Source organism: Hemitrygon akajei, unplaced genomic scaffold (genome assembly GCF_048418815.1).
Source record: "Hemitrygon akajei unplaced genomic scaffold, sHemAka1.3 Scf000056, whole genome shotgun sequence".
NCBI classification, from domain to species: Eukaryota; Metazoa; Chordata; class Chondrichthyes; order Myliobatiformes; family Dasyatidae; genus Hemitrygon; species Hemitrygon akajei.
In genome coordinates, this window is record NW_027331942.1 from 160,485 (window position 1) to 179,093 (window position 18,609).

Genomic DNA, 18,609 nt, shown 5'->3' on the forward strand with positions numbered 1-18,609 from the left:
GCCGCTTGTAACAATCCGCCCTATGGCGTGATGGACTAGGACATACAGAGTGGTAGATACACCCACGGTGCAAGACACAGGGATCTGTGGGACAGTCAGGAAGAGGAAAGGATTTAAAGAGGCAGTGCAGACTATCCCTATGGCCATAACCATCAGAAACATCTGGATGCGGTTGGTGGTTGGATGACCTGGTAGGGAAAATCCACAGCGGTCGGACCTCTGGCACTGAGTCTGGTTTACTGACTCAAAAGGGAAGGGGAAGATAGATTCCTGGATGATATGTTACCTCCCGGGTGCCAGGGTCCGGGACAACTTGGATCAAATCCTGAACATTTTTCAGCAGGAGCGTGAGCAGACAGCGGTCGTGGTCCATTTATGTACCAATGACATCGGAGTGACGACTTTCTGCAATGGAGATTCAGAGAGTTAGGCGCTGAGGTGGAGGGCAGGATCCTCGGGGTTGTGACAGCGACACGTGGCGCGTCCTAATGAGGCGAGAAATGGAAATATGATATAGATTAACACGTGGCTAAGGGTTTGGTATAGGAGACAGGCCATACGATTTTTCGAGTACTGATCTCTTTTCCAGGGAAGCTGAGACCTGTGGATAAAGACGGTTTGTGCGTGAACTGGAAGTGCAGTAATATCTTGTCGGATGGTTAGCTAGAGCTGCATGATGAAGCTTAAACTACATTTACAGGGGAATTGGAACCAGGGTGCCAGAACAGCTGGTACAGAAATTGTGCAGACATGTTGATAAGGTCTCACACAAAGTCTGGAATGCAATCATTGAGCAAGGTCCGACTAGTGGCCTGAGCTGCGTATATTTCAGTGGTAGAAGTATCTGAGAATTTTGGTAACTTTGTTAATATTATTAGTCAGCTTACTTTCGTACTCTATCTTTACCTTCATAATGCCTTTCCGGTACTCCAACTTCCAACTAATATTGCTCAATTGTACTTTTTAATACTCAATTGCTCTTTTGCTTTTTATGTTGCTTTTGAAATCTCGTATTAAGACCTAAGATGTAGGAAAGAAGTAGGCCATACGGCCTATTCAGTCTGCTTCGCCAGTCAATTATGGACTGATCCCAACTTCCATTATTCTCACGACCCTGTCCCTTCACCCCATAACCTTTGAGGCCTTGGCTAATCAACAACTCATCTATCCCTGACATAAATACACCGAGTAGTCTGGTCTCCATAACTGCTCGTGGCAACAAATTCCACATATTTACCACCCACTGACTAAACAAATTTCTCCTCATCTCAGTTCTAAATGGTCGTCCTTCAATCCTGAAGTCGTGCACTCGTGTCCTAGAATACCCTACAATGGGAAATAACTTCGCCATTTCTGATCTGTTAAGACTTTTTAAAATTCGGAATGTTGATATGATATCCGGCTCATTCTCCTGAACTCCATGGAATACAACCCCAGAGCTGCCAAATGTTTCCTCATACGGTAACCCTTTCATTTCTCGAATCATTAAGGTGAATCTTCACTGAACCATCTCCTACAGCAGTATACCTTTTCTAAAATAAGAGCCTCAAATTGCACACAATACTCTAATGTGGTCTCACGAGTGCCTTATAGAGCCTCAACATCACATCCCTGCTCTTATATACTATACATCGAGAAAGTAATGCCAACGGTGCATTCGACTTCCTCAGAAACGTTTCAACTTGGAGGCTAACCTTTAGGGTATCTTGCCCAAGAACCCCCAAGTCCCTTTGATCTCTGTATTTTGAATTCTCTCTCCATCCAAATAATTGTATGCACGTTTATTTTTTCCTTCAAAATGCATGGCCATACAATTTCCAACGATGCATTTCATTTTCCACTTCTTTGCCTATTCCCCAAACCATCTAAATCGCTCTGCGAGCTCTCTGTTTCCTCGACACTACCCGCTCCTCACTTATGCTGCACCGGTGAATCACCACTGGTAACCGGCACCCAGACCAGTCGCGCAGGAGTTTCCTTTCAGAAAATTATACAGTCTTTGTCCTATCTTGTCATGTGCCTGCAGGTTCTCCGTAATCTTATCCCTAACATCGATTCCGACAACTTCCCAACCACTGATAACTGGCTAACAGGCCTTCTTAAATAGTGAAATAACGTTTGCATTTTTTTTTGTTATCCAGAACGCCAGAATCTATGGATTCTTGAAAGATTATTTTTAATGCCTCCACAATCTGTAGCCTTAAAAATGTGGGTGTATAGTTCAGTGGTAGAGCATTTGACTGCAGATCAAGAGGTCCCTGGTTCAAATCCAGGTGCCCCCTTCAAAAATAAAAAAGTGACCACAGCGATGATATAGAATGTAATTTCATTTATTGAAGTTTAATTGCGCTAAGTGTGAGGTGCCAAATTTTGCTAGGACTGATCAAAATAGACCACACGTGGTAAATGGTCGGGCACTGAGGAATGCAGTAGAACAAGGTGATCTAGGAATAATGATGCATAGATCCTTCAAGGTGGAATCTCATGTAAATAGGTTGGTGAAGAAAGTTTTTGATATGCTGGCCATTATAAATTAGAGAATTGAACGTATTGGAATTGGGATGTAATTTTAAAATTGTACAAGACATTGGTGAGGCCAAACTTGGAGTATTGTGTACAGTTCTGGTCACCGAATTATAGGAAAGATGTCAACAAAATAGAGAGAGTACAAAGGAAATTTACTAGAATGTTTCCTGGGTTTCAGCGCCCAAGTTACCGAGAAAGGTTAAAGAAGTTAGGTCTTTATTTGTTGGAGCGTAGAAGGTTGAGGGAGGCCTTGATAGAGGTATTTAAAATTATGAGTGGGATAGATAGAGTTGACGTGGATGGGATTTTTCCATTGAGAGTAGGGGAAATTCAACCAAGAGAACATGAGTTGAGAGTTAAGGGGCAAAAGTTTAGGGGTAACTCGAGGGGGATCTTCTTTACTCAGAGAGTGGCAACTGTGTAGATCGTGCCTCCAGTAGAAGTGGAAGAGGCAGGTACGATATTGACCTTTTTAAAAAAATGGATAGGTATATGGACAGGAAAGGAATGGAGGGTTATTGGCTGAGTGCAGGTCGGTGGGACGAGGTGAGACTAACCGTTCGGCACAGATTAGAAGGGCCCAGATGTCCTGTTCCCGTGCTGTAATTGTTATATGGTTATATGGTTAATCTCTCCCGCTATTTTCGTCAGAACCTGAGGGTGCATTCCATCAGGTCCAGGAGCAGGTAGCTTCCTGAGCACCTTCTCAGTCGTACTTTTTCCTGCACAAACTTCACTTCCCTGGCGCTCCTGAATGTCCGGTATACTGCAGACGTCTTCTACTGAGAACACTGATGCAAAATAAGCATTCAGTTCCTCTGTCATCTCTGCATCTCTTATTGCAATATATCCCGTGTCATTTTCTAATAATCCTATATCTACCCTCGACTCTCTTTTACCTTTAATGTACTTACAACAGTTATTAGTATCTTCATTGATATTAGTCACCAGCTTCCTCTTGTAATCCATCGTTTCCTTCCAAATGACCTTCTTTATTTATTTCTGCAGGTTCTTAAAAGCTCCCCAAAGTTTTATTTTTCCAATAGCTGTGGTTTCCTTTTACGCCTCCTCTTTTGCTTTTACTTCGGCTTTGATTTCACTTCTCAGCCACGGTAGTGTCCTTCCTCCCTTTGAAAATGTATCCCTATTTTTCTTTCCTGCAAATGTCCCTTTCCAGTCAACTTAGGCCAGTTTCCCTCCCATGCCATTGTAATTTCCTTTATTTCACTGACATATCGACACATTGGATTTTATTTTTCCCTCTCAAATATCAATATGAACTTGATAATACTGTGATCTCTGTACCCTCAGGGTCCTTTAACCTTGAGCTCTCTTACCAGTTCCGATCATTGCACAACACCCAAACCAGCACATCCGATCCGCTAGCGGGCTGAACAACAAGCTGTTGTAAAAAGCCATCCCTTAAACATTCTGCAAATTCTCTCTCGTGTGGTCCAGTAGTGACGTGCTTTTCCCAATCCGCTTTCATGTTAATATTTCCGATGATTATCATTACATTGCCTTTCTGACGCGCATCTTCTATCTCCTGCTGTAATTGGTAAACCAACAAGCTGTTTGGAGGCCTGTAAATAACTGTCATTAGGGTCCCTTTACCCTTGCCATTTCTTAACTCAACCCGTGGAGACTCTACACCTTCCAATCCTATGTCATCTCTTTTCTAATGATTTAATATTATTTTTAATACACAGAGCCACAGCAACCCCCCCCCCCCCCCGCCTACTAACCTATCTTTCCGATAGGCCGTATATCCTTGGACGTTCAGCTCCCGATGGCAGCCATCCCTTAGCCAAGTTTCAGAGATGGCCATAACGTCATTTTTGCCAATCTGCAGCTGAATTTTCAGATCGTCCATTTTATTCCTTATGCTGCGTGCACTCATCCTACTTAACAGCGACCTGTTCAAGCATATCAGCCTGTTCTAGTTTGCTCACATTTGTCAAGGTCTTTCTGAATCGTGAATACTGAGAGAAAGTATTCATTAATGACCTTTCCTACCTCTCCGATACCAGGCCCATGTTTCCTCTGTTATTCCTAGTCGGTCCTTTCGTGACACACGTAATCCTTCAGTTCCCACATACGTGGAAAACGCCTTGAGTATTTAATCACCTTCCTAGCGATATCTTAACCCTTTCTAATCGTAGATTCCTTGCCCTCTAACTGTAGTAACGCGTCGCCCAGCGCATTTGTGCCGCCGGCTCTCCACACTCACCCGGCCAAGCACTGCCGCTTTCTGAGATCGGTTCTCTGCTGACCAAAACAATCCCGTCAATAAAGGGACAGCGGTTGCACTGAGGAACCTTCTCCTCACCTCTCTCTGTTTCACCTTTCAGTAACCAGGTCTGGTTCGTTGCCACTGGCGAAATGGATTGCCCACTCATGTAAGGACGAGCCGTGGATCGCCCGCCTTGCTTCGTATCAATCACCGCTTTCGGCACGCTCTCCACTAATAACGTGTTCCCATACCGCTATTCAGTAATCACGGCAATGGCATGTTCACCCAGCCTGGCCTCGGCACCCTGTAACCAACCAGTGACGGATCATAACCCACTCTCATAGTAACCGCAATGTGGCTAGATTAGGAGCCCTGTTCTCGGACTTCCGTCCACCATGTTCCTCCACTGACACAGGAACATCTGACCGCGTTGATAACGGAAGCAGCCCTGAGAAAACTGTGCCCATGTCGGGAACAGACAGATGTGTCCTGCCCCGGGGTCTTTTGCATCCCTGGTGCAAGTGTGAGATCCGGAACACATTATAGACCCCGGGCCATGCAGGTTGACGCGTAGGGTTTTGAGGGATGTTTGTGTCTCCTCGGGGATCACAACTGGGGAAGATGAAGCCCACTGGGCACTTCTGTCTCACCGCCCGGGTTGTCGGCGCTGGAGCGGTGCACACACTGGGCAGAACGGGCAGCGGGTGTGCGATGTGATCTGCCTCTGTCTCTATGTAACTACAATAATTCTCCTGTGCTCTGATTATGGGAAAGGGTTACTGTTTTCCGGTGTTCACATTCCCTGGTATCGGAACTGACTATACACTGATCCCGCTGATCGCTGCCCCGCCTAGTACAACCATTACTCCATCCAACTGCATGACTCAATAAAGCTGACGCTGTTTGCATTAAACTGGTCTCTGTTTCTTGACAGAAACTCGCTGTATTCGGTACCGGCGAGCCTTTGGGAAGGTCTGTCAATCTCTACCCAGCGCATAGAATAGCCTGCTCCCAGAGTTGACAATGCAGAGAATGTCACCAGTGGGATTTCTCTCAAGGGCCCGATGGGCTAAACAAACTCCTGCTATGATGATGTCACCTACCGTGGAAGTATTCTGGTCTGAAGCGATGGCTGAGGTGGGCAGAGTTTAGCTGAATATTAGTCGGTTGACAGACAGGGTCTCCCCCATTCCGGGGCAGAAGGCTTTCTCACACTCCTCCCCCTCCAGTCCCACGTATGCAAATCACCACGGGGTCATTCACCGAACCCGTCTTACACGGGGAACCCGTATTACCCGTCTTAGACAGTAACACCAGGGATGCAGGACGGGGCCAGTGGGTGTCTGGGACTCAGGGACATTAATGTTAACTGTGGAGAGAGGAGCATTCACTGCGGGACAAGGAGAAGATAGCTGAGAGTAAGGGCGCTCTGGATGGGGGGCTTTTGAGAGACGGTTGGCGAGCGTCTAGGGAGGAAGTGTCGTGAGGTTGTCGGTGGGATGGATGGAGGTGGGTATGGCCGTGATGGCGTTCGGAGAGACCGATCAGCCAAGGATCAGGGGGAGAGTGGCGTGGGGTTGACAATGGGTAGTGGAGGGGAGTTGGAGGTGGATATTGCGGAGAATGGCATGTGGCTGAAAGTGCGGAGATCAGAATCCGAACTAGGCTTAATATCGCAGTCCTATGTCTAGAATTTATTGTTTTCCGGCAACAGTTCAGTAAAATAATTCCTGAAATGTTTTCGTAAAATAAGTATTTTAAGGTAAATATGTAGTTCTTAAACAGAGGGTAAATAGTGAGGTAGTGTAGAGGGGTTCATTCTCCAGTTAGAAATCTGGTGCTGGAGAGAAAGAAACTGTCCCTGAAACTGGGGATGTGGGTCTTCAGACTCTTTCAACTCCTCATTGACTGTGGCAATGAGAAGAGGGTATGTTCAGGATTGAATATCCTTAATGATGGATGCCCCGTTTCTAATCATCAATTTTCGAAGATGCCTTCGATGCCGGAGAGGCTCCTTCCCGTGATGCACTCGGCTGAGATTTCTGCAGCTGTTTTTATTATTTTCTTGGAAGTGATGGAAGTTCGGCCGGGTGATCATTGAAGGTTCAGGGCGGAGTTTTTGTTTTGGGAGTTTCACCGCCGGTGAGCACAGTGAGGGGCGCGGAAGTAAGACATAGACTGTGACCGTCAGTACACCGATATCCCGGTCCGACCTGTTCTCCCAGAGCTCACAGTAGGTCTCAGCAGAGGATGCCACTCGAGCCCTCCAAGCAGCCCCGCCATTCTCTGTGACGATGGGTATTCAAACCTGAGCAAAGCTCCTCGTCTGCACAGCTGACTTTGGCAATAAATTCCGCAGTTTCATCAGACTCTGGCAGAATAAATTCCACAATTTCATCATACTCTGGCAGAATAAATTCCACAGTTTCATCAGACTCTGGCAGAATAAATTCCACAGTTTCATCACACTCTGGCAGAATAAATTCCACAGTTTCATCATACTCTGGCAGAACAAATTCCACAGTTTCATCATACTCTGGCAGAATAAATTCCACAGTTTCATCATACTCTGGCAGAATTAATTCCTTTTCGTCTCCTTCCTTCTATTTTGAGGATGTTTTCTCCCAAGAAGTGGTCTCACTGACCAGTAATCTGAATCCGTGCGCCCTGCAGAAGTTCCTCAGCCACGTATTTACATGCCAAATTATTCTCTTCTCATCCTCCGTACGGTTCAGGGAGATTTTCAGAGGTAATAATCGTTGATGTCCTGTTCTGCCTTTTTTCACTTAGCATCATACAGTCTCTTTCCCACCTCCTTACTTGGATTATAGGTGTTGACATGTATCAAGATATCTGACTGCCTACACTTCCACGTCAATACCCTAGACCCTACCTGAGTAAACTTGACCTTTGCACCTGGGAGGGAACACACAATCCGGGTGTTTCTATGCACCCACGGAATCTCGACTCTGCTGCTCTGGCGTTTTAATCTCCTTTCAACACCGCAGTCCTATTCACCACTCTTCCTAAATTAAATGAGGTAAATGAGTGTTCACGGAGAGAAAGGGTCAAGTAAGTGTGAAAGCTCGGAAACTTGTTCAGTAAAGTCGGAGAGGTGGGAGTTTGGAGGTGACTGTGGTGGTGATTGGGGTCACAGGCGTTTGAAAAGCCCGATCTGCGGGGGTCCAGGGAAGAGGCGGCGTGTGGTTTCCGGTGGAAGGAGGCCTTGGTGCTGACGGTGGTGGTGATCGCTGGTGGTGGGGTACGTGCGTGTGGCTGATGTTGGGTAGGGGGTGTGGTGGGGATTATTAAGGTGATTATGCGGGTTGGTGTGGTTCGTAGAGATCGGTCAGAGAGGTTCAAGGGAGGGAGTGAAGTGTGGATGACGTTGGGAAGATCAGAATCAGAACCAGGTTTAATATCACCGGCAAGTGTTGGACAATCTGTTGTTTTACCTATGTATTAAAATACATAATTAGGTCTAATATAATTTAAGTATTTCAATTAAATATTTAGTTCTTATAAAGATGATAAATAGTGAGGTAGTGTATATGTGTTCATTGTCCACTCAGAAGATTGATGCTGGAGGGAAATAAACTGAGCCCAAAACGTGGAATGTGGGTCTCCAGGCTCCGTTTACTCCTCCTTGACTGTAGCATCCAAAGTAGAAAATCCTTCATGATGGATGCCACCTTTCTGATCATCGCGTTTGGCAGATGCCTTCTGTGCTGGAGATGCTGGTGGCCGTTATGGAGTTGGCTGAGATTTCTGCAGTTGTTATTTCTTCCCCGAGGAAGTGATGGAAATTCGGCGGTGTGATCATTCAATGTGCAGGGAGGGTTTGCAGTTTTGGGAGATTCATTGCTCATCCTGCCCATTAATGCAGTGAGGGACGTGGAGGCGACCGGCAGCTTGTGATTCCCAGTACCCTGACACTGAGTCCCTGCACGGTTCTCCAAAAGCTTGCAGTAGATCACAGCAGAGGACACCACTCGAACCCTGAACGCTGCCCTGGATAATCAAACCTGATCAACGCTCCTTGTGTATTCCTGGACCCCACTGACATCATTTAAATATTCAGCTGTCTCCACTTTAACTCTTCCCCATAGACCGTTCCGATTACCACCACAGCCACTAGCTCGGGAGTTAGAAGATTCCGCAGATAACACCATAAGATACAGGAGCAGAACTAAGCCAATTGACCCAGCGTGTCTGTTTCGCCTTTTCATCATGGCTAATTCATTTTCCCTCTCAGCCGTAGTCTCATGTCTTCCCCCGTTTCCCTTCACGTCCTACAATCTATCAAAGTCAGACTTAAATATACTCAATTAACTGGCCTCCATTGTTGATTAACACAATCAATTCCACAATTACACCCAGTTGTGGCTAAAATGAAATTCTTCTCCTCTCCATCCCTCTATGCTGCGGCTGTATCCTCCCAAGAAGAGATCTCACTGCCCTATAAATCTGAAACCCTGTCTCCTGCAGCAGTACCTCAGCCACACATTCATCTGCCAAATTATCCTTTTCTTATGCTCTCTGCCGTGTGGCACAGGAAGGGCTCCAAAGAAGACTACCATGGATGTCCTGTTTTACCGCTTTCATACAAACAGATATATAAAACATAGAAACATAGACCTACAGCACAATCCAGACCCTTCGACCCACAAAGTGCTGCCGAACATGCTCCTATCTTAGAAATTACTAGGCTTAAACATAGCCCTCTATTATTCCTAAGCTCTATGTACCTATCCAAAAGTCTCTTATAAGACCCCATCGAATCTGCCACCACCACCATCGCCAGCAGCCCATTGCACTCACTGTCCAATCTCTGAGTTAGAAAGTTACCCCTGACATCTTCTCTGTACCTTCTCCCCAGGACTTTAAATCTTTGTCCTCTTCTGGCAACCTCCAGCCCTGGGGGAAAAAAAAAACAATAAAAAACAAACCTCTGACTATCCAGACGGTCAATGTCTCTAGCAAATTAAATTCATCCAGCAATCTAAAATCTCTCCTCAGTACCTCTTTATCTTTTAAATCGATGTCATTCGCACTGATAGGTACGAAGACATCTGGCTGCCGACGCTTCCACTTCAGAACGCCATGGACCCGATCTGAGACATCTCTGCTCCGGGCACCTGAGAGCCAACAGACCATCCGGGAGTCTCTATCGCGCCTGCAGAACCTCCAATCTGCTCCCCGGACGTTTTATCTCCTCCCAACCCTGTAGTCCCCTTCAACACTCTTCGTGCCTGAGCGGCAGCACTAGATTCAGTGCCAAAAACCCGGTCTCTGCGACCCACGTTCCTCCCGTGTAGGCAGTCATCAACGGTATCCACAGTGTATTATCACAGAGGGGAACCGGCACAGATTACTCTGCTGTAGCTCCCATTTCCTTTCATTCTACTGACAATAACCCAGCTACCTCCTTCTTACAATCTAGAGACGCCTACATCCCTGTAGCTCCTACCTATCACCATTCTCTTGTGTGCCAAAATTCATCGAGCTACAGCGCAAGTAGTTTAACGTGTTTTCAGAGAAGCTACAGGTGGTTGCTTTTGATGGTAATGTGGTTATCTGGGAGACCATATCTGACGCACGGAAAAAAACACTGCCACCGGAGACATTCTCTCCGCACTATTGTGCTTACATGGACGAGGAATGAAGAATTATGAAGAAAAATAGAAACACACCTGATAATTAGCTCACCTAATTGCAAAATAGGGAGCAAGAAGACAGCCGAAATTATAAATCTTTATGTCATTCATTTCTGACGTTTCATGAGCTTCAACACAGGATTCCACGGGTATTTCACCGCATTCCTTAGTTCCTTCCGGAATTTGCTCTGGGTCAGGACGTAAATGCACGTATTAGAACAGGAACTGAGAATCTGCAGCATTCTGGATGTCGTTTCTGTGATGTAACGGGGATCAGTAACAGAATAAGCAAAACTCTTTGAAATCGTTTAATAGATAGAAAATATCACTTGTGTTACGCACAACAATATGAAGCTACCGGTAATGCTGAAGAGCAAAACGATGGATTTTCGTCGGTTCTCCATCTCCCGATCCCTCTCATTCTCTCCACTCATTTGTCCCCGGAGCCCCCTGCGGGCTCGACTGGCCGCTAGAATTCGTCTGACAGTCAAAATGTTGAACAACAAAATCAGAAAGAATGGGACTTACGGTGTAAAAATGCGATGAAATATCGCAAATGCAGCCCATGTGAGAGGGTTTTTGTAGCTCGGTGTAAGAACACGATACCAGGGAACACTATTAATTATTACCTTTTGCTCTGATGCAAAGCCCAGGGACATTCTACAAACAGGCCAGCACACTCACTGTCCCGATGACCACAGCCGCCGTTCTCTCGGTGCAATATTTTATTTTCAGCTTCTTACAGCAAATAGCCAGAAATCGATCGACGGTGAAAGCGACAGTCAGCCAGACAGAGGTCGCAGTTCTCGCAAAAATCAACCCGAAACGGAGTGTACACGCGGGAGTTATGATCAGGAATGATTGGGGAAAATAAAACGATGCAGTCTACCTCAGCAGCGGATCCGAGATAACGACCAGGATATCGGCCACTGCCATTCCCATCAGGTAGCGAGTGACACATTTGGAGAGACCGCACTTTCCCCGATACAAGCTTGCAATCGTCATCAAGTTCGCTGGAACAGAGGCAGAGAAAAGCAAGATCAGAAAATACAGAGCAGAAACTAATTCAGCAGTTTGAGGGGATCCTGCAATATTTCCAGTTCATTGTCGCATTTAGTGAAGTTGCCAAGAGATTGCACATGTCATCCAGAGACAGAACAGGATTTTGCACTGTAAAATGAAGTCGAAATGATGCCTATACTAATTCCGAAATTTGAAGTGGCAGAGGAAAACTAAAGTCCGGTTTTCACCCTCCTCAGCGTCATTTTTTTTTTTACCGCTGCCTTCGCGTCACGTTGGATGAAATTAGTAAATCCGGACACTGATGGCGGGATTCATACACTCCGATGGCGCCCTCGTCAGCGGCAGAGCAGCCGGCGTGCGGAACAATGGCAGGCAATGTTCCAGCCAGAACAGAATATGTGGAAAACATTTAAATTGTCTCTTCTCAGAAACACCCAGACATACACACACACACACACACACACACACACACACACACACACACACACACACACACACACACACACACACACACACACACACACACACACACACACACACACACACACACACACACACACACACCAGCAGAGATACGAAAGAGAGAACAAGGTCGGGTGACAACGGTCAAATGACGATGTTACTGTTGCACAAACTGAAGAAAATCTACAGAAATGGGAGGTCCAAGGCAACACACAGTGAGAACAGGAACATCTCTGCTGAGAATTGTGTGCGTGATGATGCTGATGTAAAAGAATTTTGTGAGCATGTCAAAGCTGCCTGAGGTCAGACGAAAGTTGTGAAGAAAAATTTCAAGTTGCCAAGTAATGGGCAGTCTGGTTAAATAATTCATCCTGTACCTGTCTGTCTCTTCTACAGTGTGAGAACGTAAGGTTCATACACATTTCCAAATTTCGTCCAGAAATCTGGCACTGAATCATCATTTGTGATTATCTTCATGTTTTCTTCAATTTACATTTTACAAAATTATATTAATCAATGCACCCATGCACACTCCCCAAACATGTTATCCCCAAGTACGTGATCACTCCATATCCACGTTTTTGTGGGTGTATCTGGGGGTTCAGGTGGATTTGGCGTGATCTTGATATGTCTACGGATGTGGCGGTCTCCTCATGGATTCTGAGATGCCTGGGGTTTTTGCTGTCAAGGCAGCCATCTCGTGTTTGAAACCATCCTGTGCCTGGATCATCCAATGTGTGGTTTGAGGTGTACATGCATTTTGGGGTGCGCTCTTATTTAGAGATCGGCGAAGATTTGGGGGTTCACACGGGTTTTCGTGATCTGTGCATATTTAGGTGTGTACTGTTGAGTATGGGAGTACACAGGGGTTTGTGGTGAGAAGCAAATTTCAGTGTGTCTGCCAATCTGTAAACAATTTTGGGGCATTTGTGAGGATTTATTTAATGTCGGGTCTGACATTTTCTGAACTGGTTGAAATGATTCCTGCTCTGAAATAATCCATTATGCGTTTGGAAGTATCAGCGTGTTTTAGGTGCGCACTGATTTGGGGATTGCGCAGATTTATGGGGATGTTCTCGGAATTCTGAGAACTCACAGAGTTTTGGTGTCTGCGGATTTGGAGTTGTGACTTGTCTAAATTTTGCATCATTTACAGATACTTTCATAATAGATTTAGGACGTTACCTACAAATTTGCGAAACACAATAATTTACGAAGACATCATGTGTACTACTCGAAATGATCATTTTCTGGGATTATGTAAAACGCATTTGAGGTTCCCAGCGGGTTTGATGCACACGTGGATTTTCAATGTGCTCTTTTTTGAGGATGTGTGCGTATTTGGGGTGCACATGGGTTTGAGATGTGAACTTAATTGGAAATTGCGCAGACTAAATGGTTTCTTCCCCAATAAAGGAATGCAACCCGATTGGGGGTTTGTACATCTACACTCCATCCGCCGAGCAGGCGGTATCTCCAAGTGGTCACCCATTTTATTTCCACTTCCCATTCCCATTCCGATATGTCCATTCATGAGTTCCTCCACTCTCACGATGAGGCCACACTTAGGTGCGAGGAACAGCAGCTTATAATCCGTTTGGTTAGCTTCCAACCTGACGGCATGAACATTGCTTTGTTAAACCTCTCCTTCACCATTTTTCACCCCTTTGTCACTCTCACTTAATATCTCCTTGCCCGCCATAGCCTCCCTATGGTCCTGCTCCCCTTATCCCATTTTTTTCTTTCCTCCATAGCCTTCTGTCTCTTTCAGCAATCAACTTCCTAGCATTTTGGGTCATCCATCCACCTCCAAGATTCACCTATCGTCTGGGGTTTCTCTTTCCCCTCACACCATCTTTCAAATCTACTCCGCTGCTTTTTTTTTCTTCAGTCCTGCTGAAGGGCTTCGGCCCGAAACGTCGACTGTGTTCTTTTCCATAGATGCTGCCTGGCCTGGCATTTGGACTAATCCCGCCCACCCCCGCCCCCCTTTTTGATAGGTATTCAGTTATATGGGGCAGTAATGTACAACATACAAGACTGTATATACCTTTGATCCAGCTAATCGCATTCAGCCGACTCAAGGAGTTGGGTAAATCTCCAATTGAATTCCATGGACAGGGGAGGAAGTTAAAATATGGGTGTCTTACGAATGCATTCCTGTGAATGACCGGGACACACTGCTACATTATCACACTGGTCGGTGTTAAGGCTCCAGGGACAACAACATTATCATCATGGTCAACGATGGTCAAATTCATGTGCACCCTCATACTCAGCAGCAGTATGCACGTATCTCGAAAATGCGTGCGAATCCCAAAATCTGCGCAGTTCCCCAAGTAAGCACGCACATTCGATGACCCCGACGAAGAATCATTTCAAACACAAAATGGCTGCCATGTCACTAAAAGCCCCACGCATCCCAAAGGTCGTGAGCACATCACCAAATCCGCCGACACACACAGATCAACCCAAATCCTTATGAACTCCCAGATACACCCACAGAAACGTGGCGACTCCATATTCGCCGACAAACCCCCAAATATACTATCCCCAAATGCGAGCGCATCCCCATATTCAAGAACAAACCCCAAAATCCGTGTGCATCCGTGTGCACCCCGAGACTCTGTGCAACCCATTTTTGCTGACACGCCTAATTTCTGCGCAATCCCCAATGCAGCGTGAACCCTAAACCCGCTGACACCCACACATGCCCATGACATTTTTCCGAGCAAGATACATTCGAAACAGTTGAGAAAATGGCAGACTCGACGTTAACAATCCGCACTCAACGCATTCGTGTGCAAATCTTGATCCGCCAACACACCCAAATCAATGTGTATCCCCAAATACGTGTGCACGGCCATGTCTGAGACTAAATTTCGAGTGATGTCGAAGTTGCTTCCTTAAATCCCACCGGCTGTTCCTTTTTCGCATTCGCTTCAAACTTGCAGAAATTTCTAAAAGCACAGCACAGTACCTTTAAATGTACATTTAAATTATGTTACAGTATTGTTATAACAATAGTCCGCAAAGTTACCCAGCGCTCCCGATTATCGGAATTTACTTTAGCAGAGTCTTTGCACTGATAAATCAAAGCTGCCCGCCATGGATCCACAAATCCTCTGCACATCACCAAATCAGTGCGCACTCCAAACACGCTGATACGCCACATACATAATAAATAATTCCAAAGCAGAATTCATGTCCAACAGTTCAGAAAATGGCTGTTTCGACATTTAAAATTCGCACCACTCGAAATTACGATTGCAACTGTTGATTGGTAAACAAACAGCCCCCGGAATATACGAACATCACAACCTCTAATTACATCCCCGTAATTGACTACAGACCCTCAAATTGGCGCGTATCCTCAAATCCTTGTGCATATTTGCCGCCAAACCCTAAATCTACACACACCCGAAATCAGTGCTCAAATGAGGATTTAACTTAACTTTATTTGTGAACTCAAATCCAAATTCCCAAATCCAAGTTCACACCACAGCAGTGTGCACCCCTTATTCTCCGACACTGTCCAATATCTGCGCGACCCAATTCAGTGCGCACCCCAAAATCACAAACCTCCCGACATGCAGTTAAGAATCCTTTCAGGAATTCAGAAAATGGATGCCACGACATTAAAATCCGCACACAGCCCAAAATGCATGTGCAACTTCAGATCCGCCAACACACTCAAATCTTTATCTCACCCCAAATCCGTGTTTACACCCACTTGTCCACAATCCCAAATCCATGTAATCCTTAAATATGTGAACCACCTCAACCAGGAGCGCACCCTAAAATCCATGTGAATATCATACCCGTGGAGAAACCCACTTGCACATTAGGTTATCCCAGATGAAGTACTTCATGTCAAATTTCAAATTAAATTTATTATTTACGTGATCTAAATGAAACATCTTTGAGAGTCGGCACACCTCCAAACCGCAGACACCCCAAATACGTGAGAAATCCGTGGGCATCTCCAAATGCAAATGCATCCCCTCAACTTCAAAACCGTGGACACACACACGCTGATAAGATTATCTCAAATGAATACCTTCAGACATTCACAAGATGACAAAGTCTGTGTACAACGAGCCCCACAAATGAATGTTGGGGTGTCAGCGTGTTTGGGCTGCGCATGGATTTGGTGATGCGCACCAATTCGACGATGCACATGGATTTGGTGATGTTGGCTGATTTGTGTTGCCTTTTCGATCATGACACATAGATTTGGTGAGATGGCGGATCAAAATTTACGTGCGGATTATTAATGACGAGGCTGCCATTTTCAAAATTGTTTTTATTGATTGTTGCTTCGGGAAAATCTGATGTACAAGTGGCGGAGTTCCCGGGTTTCGGGTGCGCACTGAATTGGCGATTGCGCAATTTTATTTTTTGTCGTCGAATATGGGTTGTTCGCGGTCTTGTGGTTCATATCCATGTGGTGCATGGATTTAGGAGCTTTCTGTAATAAAGGGTTTAGGGGAGTGTTCCGACATAGGGTGCGCACCTTTTCAGGGATAGCAAATTTAGGATAGATGGCGAATATGTGAGTCTCCACATTTTTGTGAGTGCATATCGATTTGGTGACGTACGTGAGGACTTTGGGATACGTGGTGGTTTTTACTGATAAAACAGCCATTTGGCGTTTGCAATGATTATCCGTCTGGTTCATCTAATATGCCTGTGACGTGCTCTCGTATTTAAGGATGTGCGCAGATTTGGGGGTGCGGACGGATTTTAGTGATCAGTGTACAGTTCGGGATGTACCTAGATGGGTACCTCTCTCACCTAGATGGGGTCAGGGGTGCTGTGAGGATTACATTCCTGGACTTCTCTAGTGCCTTTAACATCATCCAGCCCAAGATCTTAAGGCACAAACTAAGGGAGATGGGAGTAGACTCTCACATGGTGGATTGGATAGTGGACTACTTGACAGATAGACCTCAGTATGTGCGGTTGGGAGACTGTAGGTCTGACACGGTGGCCAGCAGCACAGGTGCGCCGCAGGGGACCGTGCTCTCTCCGGTCCTGTTCACCCTGTACACATCAGACTTCCAATATAACTCGGAGTCCTGCCATGTGCAGAAGTTCGCTGACGACACGGCCATAGTGGGGTGTGTCAGGAATGGACAGGAGGAGGAGTATACGAAACTGATACAGGACTTTGTGTTATGGTGCAACTCAAACTACCTGCGTCTCAATATCACCAAGACCAAGGAGATGGTGGTGGACTTTAGGAGATCTAGGCCTCATATGGAGCCAGTGATCATTAATGGAGAATGTGTGGAGCAGGTTAAGACCTACAAGTATCTGGGAGTACAGTTAGACGAGATGCTAGACTGGACTGCCAACACAGATGCCTTGTGCAGGAAGGCACAGAGTCGACTGTACTTCCTTAGAAGGTTGGCGTCATTCAATGTCTGTAGTGAGATGCTGAAGATGTTCTATAGTTCAGTTGTGGAGAGCGCCCTCTTCTTTGTGGTGGCGTGTTGGGGAGGCAGCATTAAGAAGAGGGACGCCTCACGTCTTAATAAGCTGGTAAGGAAGGCGGACTCTGTCGTGGGCAAAGTACTGGAGAGTATAACATCGGTAGCTGAGCGAAGGGCGCTGAGTAGGCTACGGTCAATTTTAGAAAACCCTGAACATCCTCTACATAGCACCATCCAGAGACAGAGAAGCAGTTTCAGCGACAGGTTGCTATCGATCCAATGCTCCTCAGACAGGATGAAGAGGTCAATACTCCCCAATGCCATTAGGCTTTACAATTCAACCGCCAGGAGTAAGATATGTTAAAGTGCCGGGGTTGATTGTATTTAATGTATTTAAGTAAACTACTTAAGAACTTTTTAAAAGCTATTATTAATGCTTTTTGAGAGGGTGATTTAGATGCATATCATATTTTTACTGAGTTAAGTATTGTATGTAATTAGTTTTGCTACAACAAGTGTATGGGACATTGGAAAAAAATGTTGAATTTCCCCATGGGGTTGAATAAAGTATCTATCTATCTATCTATCTATCTATCTATCTATCTATCTATCTAGTTCTGAATATGGTGCTGCACACGGATTTGGGTTGACACGCAGATTTGTGTGTGTCGCTGATCTGCAAAAGGATTTTGGCGCACATATGGCTTGCTAACCTCGAGACGGTCATTTTCTGAATTGATTGAAATGTTTGCATCTCGGGTGTCAGCGGGTTTGGGGGTGCGCGCCGATTTTGGGTTTGCGCAGATTTAGGGCTGCTTCGCCATATATGGGTGGCAACTGATTTGCGATGCGAACAGCTTACATAGGAATTATGGAACTGTATTCACAGATCCCTCTGCTCTCCCTCATTCCTCAATTCCCTAACAATTATTGTATATGTCTACCCAGGTAGGTCCGGGTAAGTGCAGCGGCTCTTGGTCCCATCTAGATGGAATGTCACATTAAATTCCAACTGCAAAATGTTCGGTCCGTTTTTCCACCTGCTTCACTGACGCTGAAAGATTTCATAAACTACTTTGCTGTCCACTTACGCTCTGAACCCAGGTGTCACCTGCAAATCAAGTTTCTCATATTACAATGGACTTATATATTCTGTTCCTTAGAATGTTTTTCAATAAGTTTTTGGCGCACTCATATTTGGGAGTGTCGCTGGATTTGAGGTGCACACTAATTTGATTTGCGGGCAGTTTGCAGATTTGGGGTTGTACGC

The 18,609-nt window shown here is 45.5% G+C and overlaps 1 non-coding gene across 1 annotated transcript; it reads left to right on the top strand.

The window, feature by feature from the left end:
• Nucleotides 1-2,210: 2,210 nt before the first annotated feature.
• Nucleotides 2,211-2,282, top strand: trnac-gca (transfer RNA cysteine (anticodon GCA)). The gene has a single exon. It is a non-coding gene; the product is annotated as a tRNA-Cys (tRNA).
• Nucleotides 2,283-18,609: the final 16,327 nt, after the last annotated feature.